This window comes from Vulpes lagopus, chromosome 22, assembly GCF_018345385.1.
Source record: "Vulpes lagopus strain Blue_001 chromosome 22, ASM1834538v1, whole genome shotgun sequence".
Classification (NCBI taxonomy): domain Eukaryota; kingdom Metazoa; phylum Chordata; class Mammalia; order Carnivora; family Canidae; genus Vulpes; species Vulpes lagopus.
Window position 1 is genome coordinate 9,688,744 of NC_054845.1, and position 24,339 is coordinate 9,713,082.

The 24,339-nt window shown below is 39.0% G+C and overlaps 1 pseudogene; it reads left to right on the forward strand.

Moving 5' to 3' along the window:
* Positions 1-208: 208 nt before the first annotated feature.
* LOC121480826 overlaps positions 209-24,339 on the forward strand; it is a 68,107-nt pseudogene continuing 43,976 nt past the window's right edge.

Here is a 24,339-nt window from a genome sequence, read left to right on the forward strand (position 1 = left end):
CGACGATTCAGGACCAAGGACAGTAGCAAACTGGTGGTGGGGCTCAAGATTTTGACTTTACACTTATGAGAGATGATTTGTGTATCACAGGTGTTCCATAAACATTAAATCAAATTCAAAATGTGAGTAGAAGAGTTGATTAATATACATTTCCAACAAATAAGTGTGATCCTGCTGATGTGAATATCACACAAGCTGTCTCGGCTTTATGTACATAACTCTTCTTTTCCGTCTGGTACAGGTGATAGAAAAAAATGTTGATCCTGAAAAAATGCTGTTACCACAGCTGAGGAAGAAGTATATCCTTTTCTATGCTTTGAGTGTGCGCATGTGTGTGTATAGTACTGATATCCTTAGTAGGTTATATTTCAAATATCTTTTTAGAGCCATATTCCCTACTATTATGGTTTTATGTTCTTCTTTAAGAAAGTTTAGTTTTAGTTTTGCAGGCACTGCACAATTTGGCTGTCAGAAGAGCCAGATTCTTTCTAATATATGTTTTGGCACCAAATACATTGTATAAAATAGAGAAGCTAGCAGTGGGAATTATAGCAAATCTTAAAAGGGCTTAATTAAGCATCCTTTAGAACTAAGAGTCACAATATTGACATCCTATCTTCAAGAACTAATCATCATGCCCATTAGGAAAAAAAAAAGAGCACAGAAATCTCCTGAAATGAAAGTTAAAGAACCATGGAGAACTTAAACCTGAAAATGTTACCTTAGAAAAACTTTCTAAATGAAAGTCATGTAAGGAATGGGTTCTTAGCCTGCTATTCATGAACTCCAGTGGACTTCCTGGTGTCTGTATACTCCTCTAAATTACATGCAGAAACATGTGGCAATGGTAATTTCTACATTTTTATTCCCTCTTGAGAGATTGAGACTCCCCAAAGGGTGCACAACTCAAAAAGCATCAATAACTATATTCTGGAAGTCATTCAAGATCTTTGGATATAAAAACAATAAACACTGATTTCCTAGTTATCCATGGTACTAATGTGTAATATTTAAAATTTGGTTCTTGTGAGTGACAGAAAATCCCAAATAGCAGTGAATAAGATAGATGTTAAACGTTTATTCCTTTTTCATTTTGTTAGATTCGGTTCTCTTTGAAGCAGACACCCAAAATGGGATTAAATGTGCAAGGGCTGATTTCCTGAGTGAAAGGAAATAGTAAGAGAGTTAGAGAAGGCCGAGGGAGACATTAGACCATAATGCAAGTGCCACCCATGAAGAAGAGAGGATGAGGAGGCTGAGTGGGAGGGTCTAAGGCTGCTGTGCAGTCTAAAGTACATTCATCAAAGCCATTGAGGGTGGCTGACAAGCTCTCCCATGTCCTTCCATAGCACTGAGCCATTGGCGGGGAGCAACCCATGGGAGTCATGGCCTTGATGAAAACTAAGGTGATATAAATCAAAATGCAACAGCTTGGTCATTTATGCTCCATGTTGAAGGAGGTCTGCAAAACACATTCTCATGGCCGTCACACTCACATAAGGGAATCTCAAAGGTAGGTAAATACCTGGGCTAGTAAAGCAGTGTCATAACCTTATTAGGGAGCCAAGCTCCTTGGATCTTGCTCCCCCACCCTCCTCAGCATGCAGCTTTGTCCTCATGGTCAGAGATGACTAATTGGAGTGTAACCATCATATCTGAACTCCAGAAAATGAGAAGAGGTAAGGGATGAGGAAGGAGGCACCCCTCTCCTTTTGAGGACATTTCTGTCCTAGAAGTCATACATAGCACTACACTAACATCCCATTGGCCAGCATTGTCATTAACCTCACCCACCTGCAGAAGAGGCTGGGAAAATATATTTTTTTATTCTGGGAAACCACATGTGTGGCTGAAAATTGGGGTATCTTTTACCAAAAAAGAGTGAGAAAATAGATATGAGGGAACAAGTAGCAGTTTCTGCCATTGGGAAGCAGAGAGGTATAGTCAACATGGATACTAACACACAAATAATTATTTACAATTTGACACTTTACTCTGTATAGCATCAAATATGTAGATAAGGATGAAGACAAATGTGCAATGTACTCATACTTTCAAGTAATTGGGCCTTTATATGTATAGACTCTTTTTGAGTTTGGCCCTGTTTTGGCAGTCCAGTTGTTTTGAAACGTAGGAAACTAAATATGATACACAAATGCCAATCAGGAATCTACAAAACTCTAAATAATAACAGCTAAGGTATTATCTGAACTTAACTATATATTCAAGAGTCTTTTTGATGGTAGTGTCCTCTAAGGTCAGAGCTATTCTAAATAGAGAATTTTGGAAAATACATTTTTATCTTTAACTGCTTTTTCCAGTTCAACTCACAGGAACTAAGTATGGCTGTGGAGTGGGAGGCTGTGGTGCCTGCACAGTGATGATATCATCATATAACCCCGTTATCAAGAGGATAAGGTACCTTGCAGCCAAGTCCAGATATGGTTGCATTTTTAAAGTCTTGAACTTTGTTTTATTCTTTCACTTGATAAATATGTATGAGCACCCACTATGTGACAAGAACTGTGCTAGATACTGGGTACAATGATGAACAAGATAAACATGGTCCCTGGAATATGAATGGGTTAGAAAAAACTATATCATCAGGGAGGATGACATATGGTCAAAGAATCCCCTGTTGAAAATTGAAATGCTGTCTGACTCTGTGCTGTCTGGGGAAGAAAGGAAGGGCTGAAATAGCAGTGAAGAATAATGCCATCATCACACTTTTGTGTTACCATTATAGCCTACTAACTGATATCCTTGCTCTCACCCCTGGCCCTGGCCCTCTATTTGGTGAATTCTGTACATCAGACAGATCACTTTCAACTATAAGTCAGATCACCACACTCTCCTATTTAAAAATCACCAATAGTTTCCCATTACATTATCATCTTCTCTTTATGTTTGATATTTATCCTTCTTCAGATTTGCCAAGTTTCTTGGATCTGTGGGTTAATGTCTTCTATCAGCTTTAGAAATGTCTCAAGCCATCATCTCTTCAAATATTTACTCTTTTCTTTCTTTCTATCCCTCCCTTCTACCCTCCCTCTCCCTCCTCTTTTCCTCCTTCCCTTTTTATTTTCTCTCCCCCTCCTCTCTCTAACTATGCATATCTTAAACCATTTTACATCATTCTACAGATCGCAGATGAAGGCTGAGGATCTGAGCAGTGGTAAGATTTCAGAGATCTGCCTGTATTCCACAGCTAAGTCACCTGCTTCCTGAACTCTCGGTGATCCCTCCCTGCTTTACAGCCTGGCTGCCTACTTTAGTTCACCTGGAAGTTCTCTTTACTCTCCTATCTCACTTCCATGCTTTGGGAGATCTCTTGCAGCCATACCTCCTTGTTTTAGTATCTGGAGGGTGGCAGCTGCCCTACACTCTGTGAAGCCAGAGTGCTTACAGCCTTCTCTTAGTTCTCTTGCTTTTTTCCAAATCTTCCTCATCTAAGAGTCTACATGCCTGGAGAGTTTTTTTGTAGCATTCCTTCCCTACCACTAGTTTTACAGTATTACCCTCAGCACTCAGTGAAGTTTGGTGGGGAAGACTTTGGGGACAGTGCAGTTCAGCTCTATATTCAGCCCTCATTAGAAGTTTGTTGAAAACTGGTGTAGTTTCTCCTTACTCCTACTATGGCAGATTCCTTCTCCATCCACATCAGTCAGAGATGAGGGCATCTGTATCTCACTCTCTTATAAAGGGCTTGCACTTAATGGGGCTTAGTTCGTTTAAGTTTCTTCACATGCTCAGCATCTGATGCATTTTTTAAAAACTATAATCATATAGCTTATATGGCTTGTTTTGGTTTTTAGAATGAAGCCTTGGTTTCTAAATGAAGCCTTACAGTTACCTACCTTGCCCGTCTTTTAGCCTGGAATCCTACCATTCCTTCTGTATTAACTATGCTCCAACCTCACTGGCTTCTTTCTGTCCCTCTTTTCTGTCCCTAAACATCCCAAAGTCACTGCTGCCTCAGGGCCTGTGCTTGTTTTGTCCCTCTACCTGGAATATTTGCTCCCAAACCTTTCATGTCTGGCTCCTTCAAATCATTCAGGTTCCAGCAAAAATGTTACATTATCAACCCTCTTTGATCACCTTGTAAATAGCAATGCCTGCCTCACCTCTGCAACTCCTTATTCCCTTTGCCTGTATCAATTTTTTCATAGAACTTCTTACTATCTCAGTTTATATATGTATGTATGGTCTATGTATATATGTATTGTCTATCTTCCTGCAACTAAAATATATATTCTACAAGGCAGGAATTTATCTGTCTTGTTCACCAATGAATTCCAGTGCCTGGAACTTTGCCTAGCACATAGTAGACACTCAACAAATATTTACATTTAGTTATAAATGAATAATATTCTTTCAATCTTTCTTTTGTGTGTGTATATATGTGGATGAAATACTGTTTAGAAACCTGTGTATTAAAAAAAAAAAAAAGAAACCTGTGTATTTTGCTTCTAAAAAATGTGCATGAGCTGAGGACAGAATGTATTTGCAGAGCCTGAGGCATCATACAAAATCTGCCATATTGGAGGTGCTGGGTGAATGCTCATTCATTTCCCACTGGATACAATGTAATTTGTGCTTCTCTTTTGCATTCTGAAGACATTATGCAGCCAATGCCTGTCTGATCCCCATCTGCTCTCTGTACAGGGTTGCTGTCACCACAATAGAAGGCATAGGAAGCACCAAGGCCAGGATTCATCCTGTTGAGGTGAGGGTGTACTTCTTTCCTCATAGGATTTCTGTGCTTCAAAAAGCATGGCAAGCCACGCAAGTTAATGCAGTCGAACAGTCTGAGCTCTGCTGCTTGGCCACTGCCCACCCATTCATGAAGTTGAGCTCAAGGCCAGGAGTGACACCTGGTGTGTGGATGTTTTATAACTGATTCCTTAGAAAGATGCTTTTGGAAGCCTTCAAGGCATTTTCTTTTGAAAGAAAACTCTGATATTGCTGGGTTTTTTTTTTTTTTTTTCTAATTAGATGGGACATATCCTTCTTACATCTCCCAAATTCAAAGAAACGAGGACCGTATGCATTGAGGGTTATAATTGCGTCATTTTTTTTTTTTTTTTTTTTTTTACAAAGTGCAGAGTAACCTCATTTTAAAGCTGGATGAAAATCTCAGCTCCAAAAAAGACTTAGTAAATGTAGGACTTGTTCAGAAGACAGATAATTGGAGTTTTTAATAAATTTGGAAGCTTTTTTTTCCTAAGGCAGCACCTTGTTAGAACTTTACCTCAAATGAAAGGGCACTTTAGACTCCTGGCTCTTTAAATTATTTATACATTGCCCATAAAAATGCTGTTGCTACTTGTTTTTATCTAGGTTAATGAAGGTCACTTATGGGGAGAAGGATATAAGAGGGAAAAAGATAGGAGCAATATAGAGAATAACTAAACTTCACATTCTCTGGACTTGAAGGAATGTCAGGTCCTGTTTCTGTCCTGTGAAACCTCATTACCTAGAGGGAGCAAATTCTGCTTAGATGCTCTTGTGAGATGTGGCTGTTTTACAGCTGTGAGACATCCTTTCATTTAGTAGTGGCTGCTGAGCAACTGGTGTTGCAATGTTGCCAGAAGACAGATTCCAGAATGGGGTTGTGCCTTTGAAGTTAGACTCCAAAGAGAAAATGCTGGGAAGGAAAAGATTTGATAGAGAAATAGGCAATGTTTCCTTCTTGACTGTTTTCTGGATTAATGGTTACACTTTGCAAACACACTTCTGTGTGCTCTAGTGATAGGGCAATTGTGGGCAGCTAGAAGACTCAGGAGGTTTGGTGTGGTTTGGTTTTCTCAACCTGAGTGCAATTTGCTTCACTTCTGTGAGGGACTTAAAGGGGGTAACTTTTATTTCAGTGATTCCCATTCTGGACTACATATTGAAACCACCAGGGAATATATGCCCATGTTCTTGGTCTGGGCTGCTGCTTGGGCCTTGGAAATTTTAAAGTTCCCTTGGTGATTCTAAAGGATGAGAACCTTTAATGAAATATGAAGACCAGTAATCACAGCCACCTGGTCTGAAGAAAAGGAGACACCTAGGATGAGAAGGAATTTCTAGTCTGTTCTCCAATTTTAATGTGCAAACAAGTTGCCTGGGGATCTTGTCAAAGTATAAGTTCTGATTCAGTGGATCTGGGTTCGGGCCTAAAGATTCTGCATTTCTAACCTATCTGTGCTTCCAGGAGAGGATTGCCAGGTGTCATGGCACACAATGTGGGTTCTGTACCCCTGGGATGGTGATGTTCATCTATAATTGCTAGGGAACCATCCAGAGTCCTCTCTGGAACAGTTAACTGATGTCCTTAATGGTAGGTTATATATATATGTATGCTTCTTTATTTTTAAATAATGGTCATGATAAGAGTTGATGTTAGACACTTACCATGTGCCACATGCTGTATTAATGCTATATAAGGATTGTCTCATTTACTATTTATGATACCTTTGTAAGATAGGTATTGTTACTATTCCCGTGTCTTAGGTGGAGACACTGAGGTTTAGAGAATATAATTTATTTAAAGTTGTACCACCAGGGGATCCCTGGGTGGCTCAGTGGTTTAGTGCCTGCCTTCGGCCCAGGGTGTGATCCTGGAGTCCCAGGACTGAGTCCCACATCGGGCTCCCTGCATGGAGCCTGCCTCTCCTTCTGCCTCTCTCTCTCTCTCTCTCTCTCTCTCTCTCTCCCTCCTTCTCCTTCTCCTTTTGCCTCTCTCTCTCTCTCTCTGTCTCTATTAAATAAATAAATAAATAAAAATCTTAAAAAAAAAAAAGTTGTACCACCAATAGTGAAGAGTTACTTTGTTTAAGTCAGGATTCAAACAAGATCCACACATTGCACTTGGCTGATATATTTCTTGTCTTTTCTTAATTTATAAAAGTCTCCTCCCTTTTTTTAAAAGATTTTATTTATTCATTTGAGAGAGAGAGAAAGAGCATAAGCAGGAGAAGTGACAGAGGAAGAGGGAGAAGCAGGCTCCCCACTGAGCAGAAAGCCTGGGCTTGATCCCAGGACCCTGAGATCATGACCTCAGCCGAAGGTAGATGCTTAACCAACTGGGCCACCCAGGTGCTCCTGTTTGCTCATTTTTACAAACATTACAGAGCCAGTTTATTCATTTACTCTTTGAAAGGATCCAGTTTTCTCCACATGCCATTCTCCTCCACCACTTTCTCTTATGGAGTGGGTGCTCTCAGGATCATATTAGATATCAGAGGGCTCTTGATGAATACAATATGATATCAAAAAGATTGAAAAAAAAAGATTGAGATCTTCTGGTGATATTTATTTCAAATAACTGTCTTTATCCAGTCTAGAGTGATTTTATCAAGTTCAGAAGCTCAGTATGTGCATGGATAGAGGAGGTCTTCATTAACAAGATTCTAAACAGTTTTTTAGAATAATAGCCTCCCAAATCCTATTTCTGGTGAAACTCCCCATGGTTCTATCTGTCTGTTTCCTGCCTCCCAAGTACCGTAGTTCCTGGCCAGAGAACACGAGGTTAAAGCTCATGTGTCTAACTCTTCCACACACGGAAGATCAGAGCAAGTAGAAGTGAAAAGAGGAGATGCAGTACATGAACTGTCTCTTGCCTGAATTCCTTTAGATCTTCTTATGCATTTGATCTCATGGCTGTTTATAATGTGAACAAGTGACAAGGGGTTTTCAAATCTTAGAGTGCTGAAGACTTCCATGGAGAATTTGTATAGAGTGAAGATTCCTGGGGTTAAACTCTAGATGGCTTGCTTCAGTGGCTCTGTTTTCTCAATAAGACCCCAGATTTGGGGGATGAGGGGAGAATGTGGGCTCTGGACTACTGTGAGAGAAACACTACCCTCCTGATTTATTGTAGATAAATTGTGTGCCCGGTTGTTTCAAAAGTTTAACATTTGCCTTTGCTGCTATAAAGTGTCTTTGATCTGTCAACTGAAGCTTAGCTCTTGAATGTGCCTGTAGACCAAGTTTTTAGCTTGAAATCATTGTGTTCTTTGAGTACCTGTCATAAGCAAAAGATATAAAACTGTTTAGAGAGAAAACACAAATAGCTGAGTTGTTCAGCTCTACCTCAGGACTCTCAACCTAATATCCCAAGTTGCTGTTGAAAAAAATCAGACTTTGTAGATTATATAGACTGAAATATCAAACAGAGCTTTCTTCTTGGATGGGGTCCTTACTTCCATCGTGCATCTGGCAGATTGTGGCTCTCTACTGGGTCACTTGAGTAACACAGTTGAGTTTTTCTCCTTTCGGGTAACCTATGCCATTGCACAGGATATAGGTCCATAATTGATGCATGCAAAACTTTCTGTAAAATAAGTAGAAAGGAACACATTTTTCAATTAATTAATTAATTAATTAATTTATTTATTTATGACACAGAAAGAGAGGGAGTGCACACACGAGCAGGAGCAAGGGCAGGGAAGAGGCAGAGAGAATCCTAAGCAGACTCCCCACTGAATGTGGAGGCTGACAGAAGGCTCAATCTCATGAGCCTGAGATCATGACCCAAGCAACATCAAGAGTTGAATGCTTAATTGACTAAGCTACCCAGGAATCCTAAAAGGAAAGGAACATATTATTGAGTGTATTTTTTTTTCTAATGAAACAAAGCAGTGGAGATTACCAGGTGTCATGAGGACAAGAACCATTGTTACTAATACAAGGCCTTTCTTATCCAGGGTCTGTAATTGCTGTTTGTTATCTGATCTTGGGCAGGCACTTATTGCCATTCATTGAGCTTGCCCTGATAGTCACACAATGAACACCTAAGCACCTCGATATTGGGTGTATATCATTGTTTCCAGAGGTCTTTCCTGATCTGTTTGTGTCAGCTGCCTTGCACCCTGTTGCTCCTGTGTCCCTCTGTGCATGCCTCTATGACAGCAGTGGTTTAATTCTCATTTGCTCTCCCATGTGTCCATCAGACAGTGGGCTGTTTGACAGTGGAGACTGCATCTCCAGAGCTGGTCACCATGCACTGATTGAGTAGCTACCCAGTCACTATTTATTGCATGAATAAATGAATAAACAACTTGGAAATGAGGGACATAAGATTGCCCTTTAGACATTAAACTATGAAATCAATATGTCATAAATAAGAACTGAGTGATAATCATAATAATTGTTAATATAGATCATTAAAATATTAAATATTATTAATATTGTTAATATTTATTGCTTAGTGCCCGACTTTATTATAAGATTTTTACATATTTTTACTTGTTGAATAATCGCTACTATTTAGATTTTCTCATAAGCTCAGATTTTTTGGAGTTAAAATTTAGTATGGATATGTTTACATACACATGGTTCTTTTTCATAAGATTTAGCAGTATTGACTCGGTATTAGGCTTCAACTAGTAGTCAACTGTTTTATTAATAGCTAGTAGAAGAGACTTTGCCTCCGGCCTGGGGTTTGCATTTCATCTCCAGCTTCAGCAACTCATTCCAGAAGGCCAGCTCCTCCTGAGGCTGGACCAGCTGCTTTTTCATCAGGTACCAGGCTTGAATTAAGACTTAGATGATAGGGGCAGCCCACCGTGGCACAGCGGTTTAGCGCCGCCTGCAGCCTAGGGTGTGATCCTGGAGTCCAGGGATCGAGTCCCATGTCGGGCTCCCTGCATGGAGCCTGCTTCTCCCGCTGCCTGTGTCTCTGCCTCTCTCTCTCTGTGTCTCTCATGAATAAATAAATAAAAATCTTAAAAAAAAAAAAAGACTTAGATGATAGAGGAGTGACATCAGCAAGATGGTGAAATGGGAGTTTTCCACTGGCTTTGTCCCAAAGAACACCAATTTTGAAAATCAATTCTGCATAAGAGTGACTTATGGAAGTCCAGAGTCCACTGGAGAAATCCCATCACACCAATCGAACAAGAGCAATAAATCCAAGATTGTATGCACTGAAGAGAATGAAAGGAAGAGTTTCACTTTATCTGCATTATCCTTCCTCCAAAGTGTCATGGTTCAGTACCAACTCAGACCTTCCTGGCTCACAATTTATCTAATGGGGGAACATGAGAGTATGTGAATGGGTATCTGGCTTCCCTAGCTATGTGGACACTGTCAGAGAGACCCACTTCTTTCTCACCTCATCTCACCTCATGAGGAGTGATGCATAATCTAGGAACAGGGAAAGGTGGGAGGGTAGCAGCCAGGGCTCTGAGAAGGCATCAATAGGACATGGATCTTACTAACCAAGATCAACAAGAAAACACAGAAAGATAATTCAACAAGATCAGGAAAATAATACATGGACTAAATGAGAGATAGAAATAATTTTAAAAGGAGGCAAACAAATTCTGGAGCTGAAGAATACAATGAATGGGATCAGGAACAAGACAAGGATGCCCTCTATCACCACTTCCATTCAACCTAGTACTGGAAGTGCTAGTCAAACAATTAGGCAAGATAAAGAAATAAAAAGCATCCAAATTGGGAAGAAAGAAATAAAATTGTCTGTACACATGACATGATTTTATGTATAGAAAACCCTGAAGATGCCACCAAAAAAATTGTTAGAACTAATCAATGAATTTAGTAAAGTTGTGGGATATAAAATTAACATACAAAACTCAGTTGTGTTGATATATACTAACAAGCTATTAGAAATATTAAGAAAACAATCCTATTTACAATAGCATCAAAAACAATAAAATGCTTAAGAATAAAATTAACTGAGGAACTAAAGACCTGTACACTGAAAACTGTAAGACATTGTTGAAAGAAATTGAGGAAGACAGAAATAAACAGAAAGATATCCCATGCTCATGGATTGGAAGAGTTAATATTGTTACAATGTCCATACTACCAAAGCAACCTTCAGATTCAATGTAACCCCTAATAAAATTTCATTGGCATTTTTCACAGAAATAGAAAAAAAAAATCCCAAAATTTGCATGTAACCAAAAAAGACTCTGAGTGGGCAATGCAGTTTTGAGAAAAAGCAAAACTGGATGCATCACACATCCTGATTTCATACTATTTCACAAAGCTTTAACAATTGAAACAATGTGGCACTGACATAAAACAGACTCACAGACCAGTAACAGAATTGAAAGCCCAGATATAAACTCATGCATATATGGTCAACTAGTCTTTGACAGGGGTGCCAAGAACACAATGGGGAGAGAATAGTCTCTTCAACAAATGTCTTGGGGAAACCTGAATGAAACCATATCCCTATTTTATATCACTCACAAATGAACTCAAAATGTATTAAAGGCCTAAATGTAAGACCATAAATGTGAAACCATAAAACATAGGGGAAAAAATTCCTTGATATTGGTCTTGGAAATGGTTTTTGGATAAGAAGCCAAAAGCACTGACAACAAAAGGAAAAATAAACAAGTGGTATTATCTCAAACTAAAAATCTCCTCCACAGGGATCCCTGGGTGGCACAGCGGTTTGGCGCCTGCCTTTGGCCCAGGGCGCGATCCTGGAGACCCGGGATCGAATCCCACGTCAGGCTCCCGGTGCATGGAGCCTGCTTCTCCCTCTGCCTATGTCTCTGCCTCTCTCTCTCTGTGTGTGTGTGACTATCATAAATAAATAAATAATTTTAAAAAATTAACAAAATATTTTAAAAAATAAAAATAAAAATCTCCTCCGCAGTGAAGGAAACAATCAACAAAATAAAAAAGCAGCCTACACAGTGAGAGAAGATATTTGCAAACTACTAACCATAGGGCATTAATATCCAATTATATAAGGAACTCATGCAACTCAATAGCAAAAATAAAATAAGTAATTTGATTTAAAAATGGGCAAAAGATCTGACTAGACAGTTTTTTTTTTTTTATTAAAAAAAGACATACAGATGGTTAACAGGTACTTAAAAAGTACCCAGCATCACTAGTCATCAGGGAAATGTAAATCAAAACCACAGTAAGATACCACACACCTGTTAGGATGGCTATTATCAAAACATCAAAAGTTAAATGTTGGCAAGGTTATGAAGAAAGGGGTATCTTTATACACTTTTCATGAGAATATAAAGTTGTACAGCTACTCTGGAAAAAAAGTATGGAATTTCCTCAAAATATTAAATATAGAGCCACCATAGGATCTGCAATCCCATTTTGGGGTATATATCTGAAGAAAATGAAATTAGTAACTCAAAGAGATATCTGAACTCCTGTATTCATTGCAGCATTATTCACCATAGCCAGGATATGGAAATAACCTAAGGGCCCATCAACAGATGAATGTACACATTCATACACACACACACACACACATACTGCACAGAGGAATATTATTCAGCTGTGAGAAAGTAGGAAATCCTGGCATTTGCAACAATGTGGCTGAATCTAGAGGACACTATGCTAAGTAAAATTAGCCAGATAGAGGAAGACAAATACTGTATGATCTTACTTACATGAAGAATGTAAAAAAGAAAAAAAGTTGGATTCATAGATACAGAGAGTATAATGGTGGTTGCCAGCGGCGGGGGATCAGGAGAATGAGAGATGCTGGTTAAAGGACACAAGCCAAAAAAATTAAAAAAAAAAAAAAAAAAAGGACACAAGCCTTCAGTTATAAGATGAATAAGCTCTGGGAATCTAATTTACAGCATGGTGACTATAGTTAATAACACTGTGTTGTGTATTTGAAATATGCTGAGAGAGTAGACCTTAAGTGTTCTCACAACACACACACACACACAAGAATGGTAACTATGTGAGATGATGGATGTGTTAATTAACTCGATTGTGGTAATCATTTAACAAATTATACATATGTAAAACAATCATATTGTGCACTTTAAATATGTAATTTTATTTGTCAATTATACCTCAATAAAGCTGAAAAATGGTAGAATCAGCAATAAATTGTTGATTATTTGTTTTTGCACCCACTAGACTTCTGGCTGCTGTCAAAGTAAAGAAAATGGGATTTGCCATTTAGATCAAGAAATAAGTGAATTACCAGAATTTGAAGAAGTAAATAAGGTCAGTGAAATGTAAATTTTTTATAAGGTTTTCACAGGACATGAACAGAAACCAACTTACTTTTAGGAAGAATAAATAACTGCCCAAGTTGACTTATCATTTGATGTATTTCAACATGTCCCCTCTCCATTCTCCATCTTCATCCCCCCAAAAAAAATTTCTGAACAACTTTATTCCTCATTCCAGATATTATTCTGGTTCAAGTACAACTATCCATAGAATAGAAAACATATTAAAAAGAAGAAGAAGAAGAAGAAGAAGAAGAAGAAGAAGAAGAAGAAGAAGAAGAAGAAGAAAAGAAGAAGAAGGAAGAGGAGGAGGAGGAGGAGGAGAAGGAGGAGGAGGGGGAGGAGGAGGAAAGAAGAAGAAGAAAAAACACATTGATTCTTTAATGTCTCTTAGTTTAGTTTTGTTTTGTTTTTTAAAAAAATAAAAGCTTTTTCAAGTCTTTTTTCCAGGACTACTAGAAGCAAAGTGAAGATGTTAGGGAAATGGAAGAACTGGCAGAGGGAGAGGTGATAGGTGGCAATTTGGGGAAAAATTTTTGTCTCAGTGTTGCCTGTCTCCTCTGCTTTCCCAGACTGCAAAGAGAACGTGCAGGAAGTTGAGTTTTGGAGGACCAGTGGCATCTGCACTGAGTTGCTAGAAACTAGGTCTATATTAGAGCCCTTGACTTAGAACACAGAGATTGTGGCTGGCCAGTTGGCTTTTTGTCTGTCTCTGTATGTCTTTCCTCTTTTGACCTCATTCCACAAAGGTGTTTTTTTTTTTTTTTTTAGATTTTATTTATTTATTCATGAGAGACACACATAGAAAGGCAGAGACATAGACAGAGGGAGAAGTGGGCTCCTTGCAGGGAGCCCGATGTGGGACTCAATCCCAGGACCGGGATCACACCCTGAGCTGAAGGCAGCCACTCAACCACTGAGCCACCCAGGCGTCCCTCCACAAAGGATTTAAGGTAGTCAGAGTTACCTGATGACAATAACTCCTGTTACTTTTTTTTTTTTTTTTTAAGACAAGTCCAGAGCTCTTCTCAGAAGAGGAGTTTCTGCCATTGGATCCAACTCAAGAATCGGTTTTTCCTCCAGAGCTAATGGTAAGGCAAATTTGAACTCATTCTAAAGGAATTCATGCTGAGATGCTTAGGAAGGGTATTTGCTTATGGATCTTCTCAGAAGCTGATTGAGAAATTGGTAACATCCATCTGCCATGGTTAATCCAAGGTGTAAAGAGTATGAGACTAGCGCAGCCTGAGTGGCTCAGTGGTTTAGCGCCGCCTTCAGCCCAGGACCTGATCCTGGAGCCCCGGGATCAAGTCCCACATTGGGCCCCCTGCATGAAGCCTGCTTCTCCCTCTGCCTCTCTCTCTCTCTCTCTCTCTCTCTCGAATAAATAAATAAAATCTTTTTTTTTTTTTTTTTAAAAAGAGTACGAGACTAAAAGAAAGATGGGTGAATGAGGGTAGAGCCGTCATTAGGGGATAGTTGACTGCTAAAAGCAGCAGATTGTATCTATAAGAAAATGTCATGAAATAACATCACAACATTTATAAATGTAGACATGTTTCCTACTTCCATCTTTGTTGAAGTTTATCCTTCCACAGAATGAGTTTACAAAACTAAGCATATTACAATATTCTCAAATATTTTTTTAATATTCTGAAACATTGAAATGAATTCCTTTGAGATATAAAAGCACCAAAGTAGGTATATAGGAAGAGTCTCCAGAAGGAATAGAATATTTTTATATGTTTAATCTGAACTCTGATTCCTTAGTAAAGCTTTACTCTTAGGTCACTTTTATTTTATTTTTTAAAAAGATCTCCATTTCCTTTCTCTGTTCCTACCAAAATGGGGTAGAAACAGGTAAAAGTGTTGTCATGAGATGATCTTGAGTCCCTCTTGCTTTTTTGACAGATAATGGCTGAGAAACAACCACAAAGGACCAAGATTTTTAATGGTGATAGAATGACATGGATTTCTCCACTAGACCCTGAAGGAGCTTCTAGAAGCTAAATTCAACTATCCTCAGGCCCCTGTTGTCATGGGAAACACCTCTGTAGGTATGTAGAGCCCCAGGGACCTCTTATGAGGGAATTGAGGAAAAGGACTTTGGAGGAAAGAACCTCATATATGCATGTTCTCTGGAAAAACAGTCTGAAAAAACACTTTTAATCATTTAGACTCGACTTCCTCAGATTGCTCAAGAGACTTTCACAACTTCCATTACATAAGTAAATTCCGATTGCCTGCCATCAGTGCAGTGCATAGAGTTGCACCCAGGAGATCTGCTTCATAACAACTCAGAAGTAACAGTTCCAGTGACAGCTGTCCTTTCTTTCCATGTGGAGATTGATCTCAGGCTCATATTTGAAGTTGCTCTTTGTTTCCTCTTTTGGTGGTATCTGGATAGATATAAAATGGTTTTCTTACACCGCAGTTACAGGGTTTTTCTATTGTGTCTGTTTTGTGAACTCAGTTTGCCTACTTCTTTGAAGAGTCTCTCAGAGTCCTCCCAAAGAGAATTTTGAGTGTGCCATAAGTTGTCTCGTAATAGTCAGCCAAGACTTACAGCTGACGAGTTCAAAGAGTCCTCCGAGTTCAGTGAAAGTCCATCTGGCTGGTTTCCGGGTGATTTGGCAATGAACAGATCAATAGAAAGATATGTAATTTTTGTGTATTTAAAGATAATTACTCTTTTTTTTAGAGAGAGAGAGAGAGTGTGTGTGTGTGTGTGAGGGGGGAGGAGGGCAGAGAGAGACAGAGAGAGAATCGTAAGCAGACTCCACACCCAGCACAGAGTCCCCACACAGGGCTCAATCTCATGACTCAGGATCATGACCTGAACCAAAACCAAGAGTCAGACACTTAACTGACTGAGCCACCCAGGTGCCCAGAGATAATCACTTTTAATCACAACTTCAACATTTATTTTTTTCTCATCTTTTAGGGCCTGAAGAGAAATTTAAGGGCATCTTTCACCCAGTTATAATTTCTCCTGATAGAATTGAAGAACTGAATTTTGCAAACTGTTCACATAATGGTGAGTTCTTATGATCCCTGTTTTCTTAGTTCAAATTCATTAGTCAATTTATGTCCTTTGTCCAGCAGGCAAGCAGGAAAAGAATTATTACAAATTACAATATACAGAGATTTTCTCCTTATAAAAATGATAACATTCTGGAGGAGACCCAGGGAAGAACATGGAATGCTCATTGTCTGAATAGTCAGTCTACTGAAAAAAACTTTCTGCCTGCCATATCAGAGAAATGTAACAACTACTCAGTGAAGAGTATTATGCTAAGTGCTGGATAGAAGATAAAGATGAATAGAACACAATCTTTTCTCTCTAGAAGCACAGTAGTAAGGAAAGCAGGTTTATGTATTAAGCAGCTTACAGACTGGCCCATCTGTTCCCACAAAGGAAATTGATTTAATGACAATGATGAGAGGTAATATAAATGTGGGTTTGGAGTCTAGCTCTAGAGTCTAATTCTTGACTTTCGCATATTGGCTGTGAGAACTTAGTCAAATTCTGAATCTCAATTTCTTCATCAGTGAAATAGGGCTATTGTCTCAAAGATTTCTTAAGATTCAAGGAGATTCTGGGAAGCATTCAGCATAGTAAAAAAAATTTGGCCTACATCACCTTTATCACTACCACCACCACCTCCACCTACATCACCATCACCACCACGTCATCACAACCATCACCTCCATTCACACAGGACCTCCATCACTACCACCACCACCACCATCACCATCACAACTTTCACCACCACCACCACCACCTCTATCACAACTATCACCACCATCACAACCATCACCACCATTACCTCCATTAACAACACTACCACCATTACCTCCATCACCACAACCACCTTCATTACTACCTCCATCACAGCCATTACTTCCATTAACACACTATCTCCATTACTACCACCACTTCCACTCCATCACAACCATCATTATCATCACCTCCATTAACAACACCACCATGACCACCACTACCACCTTCATCACCTCCATCTTCTCCATCACCACCACCGCCACCACCACCACTATCATCACTAAGCAGGGCAGCGATATCCAGGAAAAAGATCCCATGTCTATAACTTTGGCCTAATGACATTTCCAGGTCATCACTAATCACACTGCATTTATTTATAAATTATTTCACTTCAGGGCTGGCCTTAGGTGCTGGCCTAAGCCTGACTCAGGTGAAGGATATCTTGGGTGAAACAATCCAGAACTCTCCAGAGGAGAAGACACAGATGTACCAAGCTCTCTTGAAGCATTTGGGAACTCTGGCTGGATCTCAGATCAGGAGCATGGCTGTATGTATTTGATGATGATAAACTCTGGCATGTGTGTCTGGAGTGACTATCTCTGACAAATCATGATATTTTAATTCTTTTGTAACAGACAAAAAATAATGATTCTCCAAAGCCTTGCTTAATCCTTAACTCTCACTTGTGTCTTTATAATTACATAACATATATTGAAAATAGAACTCATTATTTTAAATAGTCTTTAGGGGGCCATATTGTGAGCAGGCACCTAGATTCAGATCTGAATCCCCTCCTGGCCGTGGGCAACTGTACCCTCAACTTGCTATCAAAAAGTAAGTGACAACCCCTTGGAAATTACTAAACCTGCTCCTCTTATCCATTTTTTTCTCTGGGGAGGCAGGAGGTCCAGTTTTGAAAATGACTGTTCTTTGTAATATTAATAATTCTTCGCACCCTCGTGGATGCTGGAAGTTTGATCAGTCTGTTCCTAATTCCATACACTTCCAATGTCTGCGTCAGTTTCTTTTTGAGGCCTTGTGCTAGCTATATTCCCATTCCCATCCACCCTAGTTGACCATACTTGTGTTGGTTAGTGTCCTTATGTGACCTGAGAGAACTATAGGCTGTTAAAAACTACCGAGCGAGCCCCCTTATTGAAGACTTTCTCCAGGTGGTACAGGGGGGTTGTGGCAACCTTGTCATATTGTGTGCTCATACTTAATTTTTCATTGATGGAAGCCTACAGATCTTTTTTTGTTGAAAATGGCTGGACTCCATTCTGTATTTATGAGTTTTGTTTTTGAAACAAAATCAAGGGCTTTTAATATGTTTCTTTTTCCAACTTGGTTAATAATTATTGCTCATTGGTCCCCTATAAATCTGTTTTTCTTTTCTTTTTTTTTCTTTTTTTAAAATAAATTTATTTTTTATTGGTGTTCAGTTTGTCAACATACAGAATAACACCCAGTGCTCATCCCTGTCAAGTGTTTTTATTTTCATTTAAAAATATGGATTAGCCTTCTATTACCTGCCTACCTATGTTGTTAAATACCTACTCTTCATATCATCTGAACCACAAAATTATCTTTAGGAGGAAGGTTAGTATTCAGAGTTGTGTATTTAAGTAACATCCCTTTAAAACAATCATATGATGAGAAACATATTTTGTGATATGAATGTAAACATCAAAAGCTTCTTAACTTTCTTCCTAAAGTCATATTACATTATAGCTTTACGTGGTTCCACCCCCCCAGGACATTGATTAAAGAACAGAAATTCTTTAGGTGCTGGAAAAAGATACAAAAAAAATTAAGGCAGCACTTTACTAGTATAAATTTATTTAAGCCAATTTTTTTTATTCATTACTGAACCTACTAGGGTTCGTGGTTATAAACAATACATGTTTGTTGAGTGACTTGAACAGATTATCAAGAAGGGTCTGATATCTACTGCCTCCTTACAAGGCTCAAAATGAATTGTGCTCATAATTGTGAAGAGGACTGTTCATGTGACTACTGGGCCACTCTGCTAGATATTTTTATTTATAAACAAGCAAAGAAGCAAACAGCACCACAAGTGGGACCTAGTCTGTAAGAAATACTACAAGATGCTGTTGTAGGGGGGGCCAATTTGCTAAGCATAGAAAGAACACTTCTTTTCCCAAACAACCAGTTTCATCAGGTGTTTGGTAGAATTATTTCCAAGTTTTTTTGTTTAACAGAGCAGATTCCCGGGGAAGTGTCATTTCTTTCCACAGAAGGGAAAGAACAGGTTCCTTTAAATGGGGAATTTCTCAGAAGGTGTCCCAACAGACACTTCCCAACAGACACAGTCCCAACAGATCACTGTTGATCTCAGTGAACATACCCTACTCGAGGAAGGTGAGAATGTCCTTTCAGTCTCCTGGTTTTCCTGTGAGTTTACAGGAAATTGTTAATTCCTGTACAGGAAATTAATTCCAACATATAGTGAGTTAAGGACAGGTGTTGACTATTTGCAGGGGAGATTACAGTACTTGTTAGTAGTTACCTTTTACTTGTGCTATGCACTCCCCAACCATTCCTAGAATTGAGAGACCTTTGTCTCTACCATTCCCTCTCTGTCTCTCTGTCTCTCTCTGTCTCTCTCCATCCCAACTCTAAAATTACTTCCCTATAGATTTTTATAAATTCTTTGTCCCATAGGCTTTTTCTTAAAGAAGGCTTGAAAATATGTTATACCTATATCTTGGAGTTTGAAAGAGTCTAAAAAAAATACATTTTCAATAGAACTTAGGGGATAGAAGGACTTTGGACTCAAAGTGAACTCAGACTCAAGACTGGATCCTGGTTTCAAGATCTGTGACCTGAACTAACTACGGAATCACTCTGAGGCTCAGATTCCTCATCTGTAAAATGAGAATAACCAAGCCTGCCTTGAAGGGGATAGTAGTTTGCTAGAGCTACCATCATAAAAAAACCATAAGCTGAGTGGCTTAAACAATAGAACTCTCTTTTCTCACAATTTGGAAGCTTAGAAGACTGGTATCAAGATGTCGGCAAGGCTTGTCTTCAGAGGCTTCTCTCATTGGCTTGTAGATGACCATCTTCTCCCTGTGTCCTCACATGGCTTTCCCTCTGTTTATGTCCAAATTAACTCTTAGAAGAACACCACAATGTTAGATTAGAGCTCACCCTAATTACGTCATTTTAATGTAAATACCTCTTTAAAGGTTGTATCTTCAAAGTCACATTCTGAAGTACTAGGAGTCGAACACATCCATTGGGGAGGGGAGGGGGGCAAGGTTCAGACCATAACAGAAAGTGTGACAAGGTCCTGTGAGGCAGCATACATAAACTGTTTAGTGCATAATTGTCACTCCTTATTTTTCTACATGTGCCACTTAATTTTCGTTTTCAGTGGGAATTTGTGTCAACCTTCCTTCCGACAAGCCCAGCAGCAGCAGAATGCACTTGCAATAGTCAATTCAGGAATGAGAGTCTTTTTTGGAGAAGGGGGTGATATCATCAGACACTTATCCATCTCACGGAGACGTTGGTCCAATCACTATCTGTGCAAAGAATTCCTGCCAGAAACTCATCAGAAGATATGGTATCATGTCCCTAGACTCCAAGTAATGGAGAAACTCCTTTTGTGATAACATACCATTACAAGAAGAAAAATGCTTACTAGGTTTCTGTTTAATGGCATGGAATTCCAGTAAGATTTCATTATTATTTCCATGTATCTTGATTATGATGAATCCTGAAGTGGGCATCATATAGTCTGTGTGTGTATAAAAGAGAAGAGGGGGCAGGGAGAGGGATAAGGAAAGAGGGAACCCACCTCCTAATAGTACAGTAGACACAGTAAGCAAAATAAGAAAATATGCATTCTCTACCATGAGAGAATACTTTACCATGGTAAAAAATAGACTATGGGAGTCCGTTTTATAATAAATTGCTAAAGTCATTTGCTTACATGACTTATCTTTATAGATAATACTAATAGCCAATATTTCTGGAGCATTTGCTAGGTATCAGTTACCATTTCAAAAGTAAGCAGAAAAATGGTGGTTAAAGTATGAACTCAGTCAACCCCGATTAACTATAAGGATAAGGACGGATCCTGTGGCAGCTTCGGTGCACTTTGCTCTTGTTTCAGTTCTGTCTTGTATAGATTGTGCCAACTTTGGAAGCAATAATTATACTACTTTTCATTTTCAGATATCTTTTAAAAGTCCACAGTATAAATGAAGCAATGTTCCTTTAATGATAAGACTTTTCCTCATTAAAATCAGAAATTTGGCATTGACATTTTGGTATATTAAATGGTGTATAAGGATTTTTGGATGCATTTTTTTATTTGTAATCACTATTTTTTTTTCTGGAACAAATGTCTTATAGTATGCCTATTACAATTAAGCTATGACAGTAGGAAAATAAGTGATATTTGGGAAATTAAAGAAAAATTGAGCCAGAGTCTTTATATTCCTGACTTTAATTTGATTAAAGTAAAATTTATCATTAAAAAAAAAATAGTGATAGTAATCACTACATAGTGATCTCAGTCAGCTTACTTTACTTTCTAGTGCCTTTCCTTATCTGTCAAAGGGCAATAATCATCCCTACCTCATAAGATTAAATGAGTGAATACATATAAAGTGCTTAAAACGGGACCAGGCATGCAGTAAATGCTCCTGTGATATAGGAGTTGGTTACCGCTGGGCTAAGGACTTAACACAGGTCATCATTTCTTCATCATTTCTTTCTTATGACCATTCCAGGTGGAGAGTTCTACTCTTTTTCTCCTTTTACTGATGAGGAAGTGATGGTCCTGGGACTGTGATTTAAATGTGGGTTGCCCAACTGTGGAGCTTACACTCTTATTTCCTGCATTATACTGTCATTATTTGTCTCATACCCAAGCTGAGTCCATGAGGTAATGAGCCTTGTTGGCTAGGAGTCTTCTCTTTGATTCCCATAGGCCTTGGAACGAAGAGATGCTGGATGCAGCTTGCAGGCTGGCTCTGGATTAAGTTACCCTTCCAGGCTTAGCTCTGGGTGGAAAGGTGGAGTTCAAGAGAACTCTCATCATCAGCTTCCTCTTCAAATTCTACCTAGAAGTGTCACAGATGTTGAAGAGGATGGTCAATGGAACTGACCACGTATTGGCTTTCCCAGAACTGAGGGCTATGGTGATACCCAAAGTGGAGGCAACAACCTCCACTATGCCAAAGAGCTATAGAATAGAGGGAGACAACCCAAATTAAAGACACTTGGGCTTACTGGGCATCCTCCAGGCTGGCTATTGATGGCCTGTACACTTGGAGAAGATTCGCAAATAGAGCACAGAGTTGTGCAGGATTCCATTTAACACTACTCAGTTACTGTTTCTGACTGTTGTTTGGGTGGTATGCAGAAAGCTTGTTTGAACATATTTTCCTCAGTAGAACATGTCTCCCACTTGTGGAGGGTCACTATCATGCATTTGACTTTATTCTCTGGATTCAGCTTCATTTCTCTCACCTGTAAGATGATGATGGCAGCCATTCCACAAGGTTATTGTGAAGTGGGTCATCACAGGAAGAGGGCTCAGAGGAACATGGGAAGACTGCCTTGTAGCTGTCTTAGTGATAGTAGTGATAACCCAGGTGTTCTTTTACCTGGTCTCCCTTGTCAAAAATAGTTACAAGATTGTTTGCTAGGGAAGGCACAACTAGAAAGATTTCTCTGAATAAATTTTCTAGACCCAAAGGGATCTTGAAGCATCCCATGCTATAACCAGCTGACCAAATTAGACTAGAAGCCAAGAACATTCTTTATATGATAGAGAAATTAGTATGATCACTTTAATAAGAGTCACAAAGTTTTCTCTTAATATTGCTTTTGAGTGTATTTTTTTTTCATTATACATGGATTTTTCAGTATACATTATACTAAGAACCAGAGGGTTATATACAATTTCTGAAAATGGAAAATGGACAATGTGTAAGTGACATACTCTCACCAGGCAATCAAAAGAGGAAAAAAATAAACCCAATGTGGATTATCCCAATTAATAGCAATTATTACAATTTCTTGGGTGAATCAAGTGATATCACTTAAAGCTTCTACCTTGCAGTCTTATGCCTTCTATTAACCTCCTCTAGTCAATATTTCTCTACTATTAAAAATAGTAGCCTTTGTTGGCTTTAATTTTACATTAAAATTTTTTTAATTATAAAACATAACCATTAGGTGTACTGTTTAAAGTCTTATTTAAAGACTCAGTGATCCATTTCTCTCAGTTCTAAGAAGTGTTCCTTCTAGGGCCCCAGGAAGTTTCCTCCTGTCGGGTTGTAGCAAGGATAGAGCCCTCTGCATTTTCCTTCCTCCCCCATTGGCCAGGTGGTGCAACACAGTTTCATATTCATTTGCAATGGTGTGCTTTGGCTCTCACTTTTTCCCCAGCTTGAGTATTCTCTTCCTTTCATGTTATTTACCTCGCCCCTATCTTCCTATATTTTTGGTTTGTAAGTCCTCAAATCATTTAGGAAAGGATATGAGGGAATCATAAGCGTAAAGATGTTGGAAGTCCGTGATCTATATTTACTTGGTTCTTCATAATGTAGAGTAGTATGTATGGACCTTCTAGAGCATGTGTCCTAGAGGTCAGGGAGCTGCTTCTACCTCCAAGGTTCTGCACAGATCAAGTACTTACTAAGTGTTAGACTTCCAAGGAGAGCTGCTTGTTAAGAATCATGGTAGCCTCCCTTCCAAGACCATTCTGGCCTATTTTAGATATCTATAAGGGTTCTACTTTTCAGGATCCTGTTCACTATCCTAGCCTTACAGACAAGTATGAGAGTGCTTTAGAAGATCTTCATTCCAGACATCACTGCAGCATATTAAAGTACCAGGTTAGTGGCTTTTTTTTTTTTTAATTCAGAGAGCCTGGCCTATAGCTTCTTCACCTGGACACTCCACTTATCTCACAGTGATTCTCAAGCTTTATAAGCTCCCCTTCTGGTGAACTCTGCATTTTTTGGTGTTAATTAAAATTTCAAACTCAATGAAAAATTATGACTAAAAATAAAACTAGCAATGGCAGTTTTTTAAAAATGTCTGTTTTGATCTTGAAGTTCATGTGTTTTGCTCTGTGGCCTTGTGCCACTGACAGGAATGAGCTGGCTAGCTTACCACACACTTCTGCCCTTGGCATTGCAGAAGTTGGAGCACAACCAAAGTCACATTCTGTGTCAGGGCCAGGGGGCTGCTTTGATTTTATTTATAGAGGAGCAGAAAACACAGCCCTTGGAAGTCAGTGAAAATGCAGTAATGGTTTTTTAAAAGAGCTACTGATTTACTTTTTTTTTTTTTAATAAAGAAAATTGTCTGCTTCTCCAGTCTCTATTCTCCAGGTATCTTTTCTGTGAGTTACATTTAGAGTTGACTCTAAGTTCTAAGAGCTATTAAAAACTCTCCTAATGAGGGATCCCTGGGTGGCGCAGCGGTTTGGCGCCTGCCTTTGGCCCAGGGCGCGATCCTGGAGACCCAGGATCGAATCCCACGTCGGGCTCCCGGTGCATGGAGCCTGCTTCTCCCTCTGCCTGTGTCTCT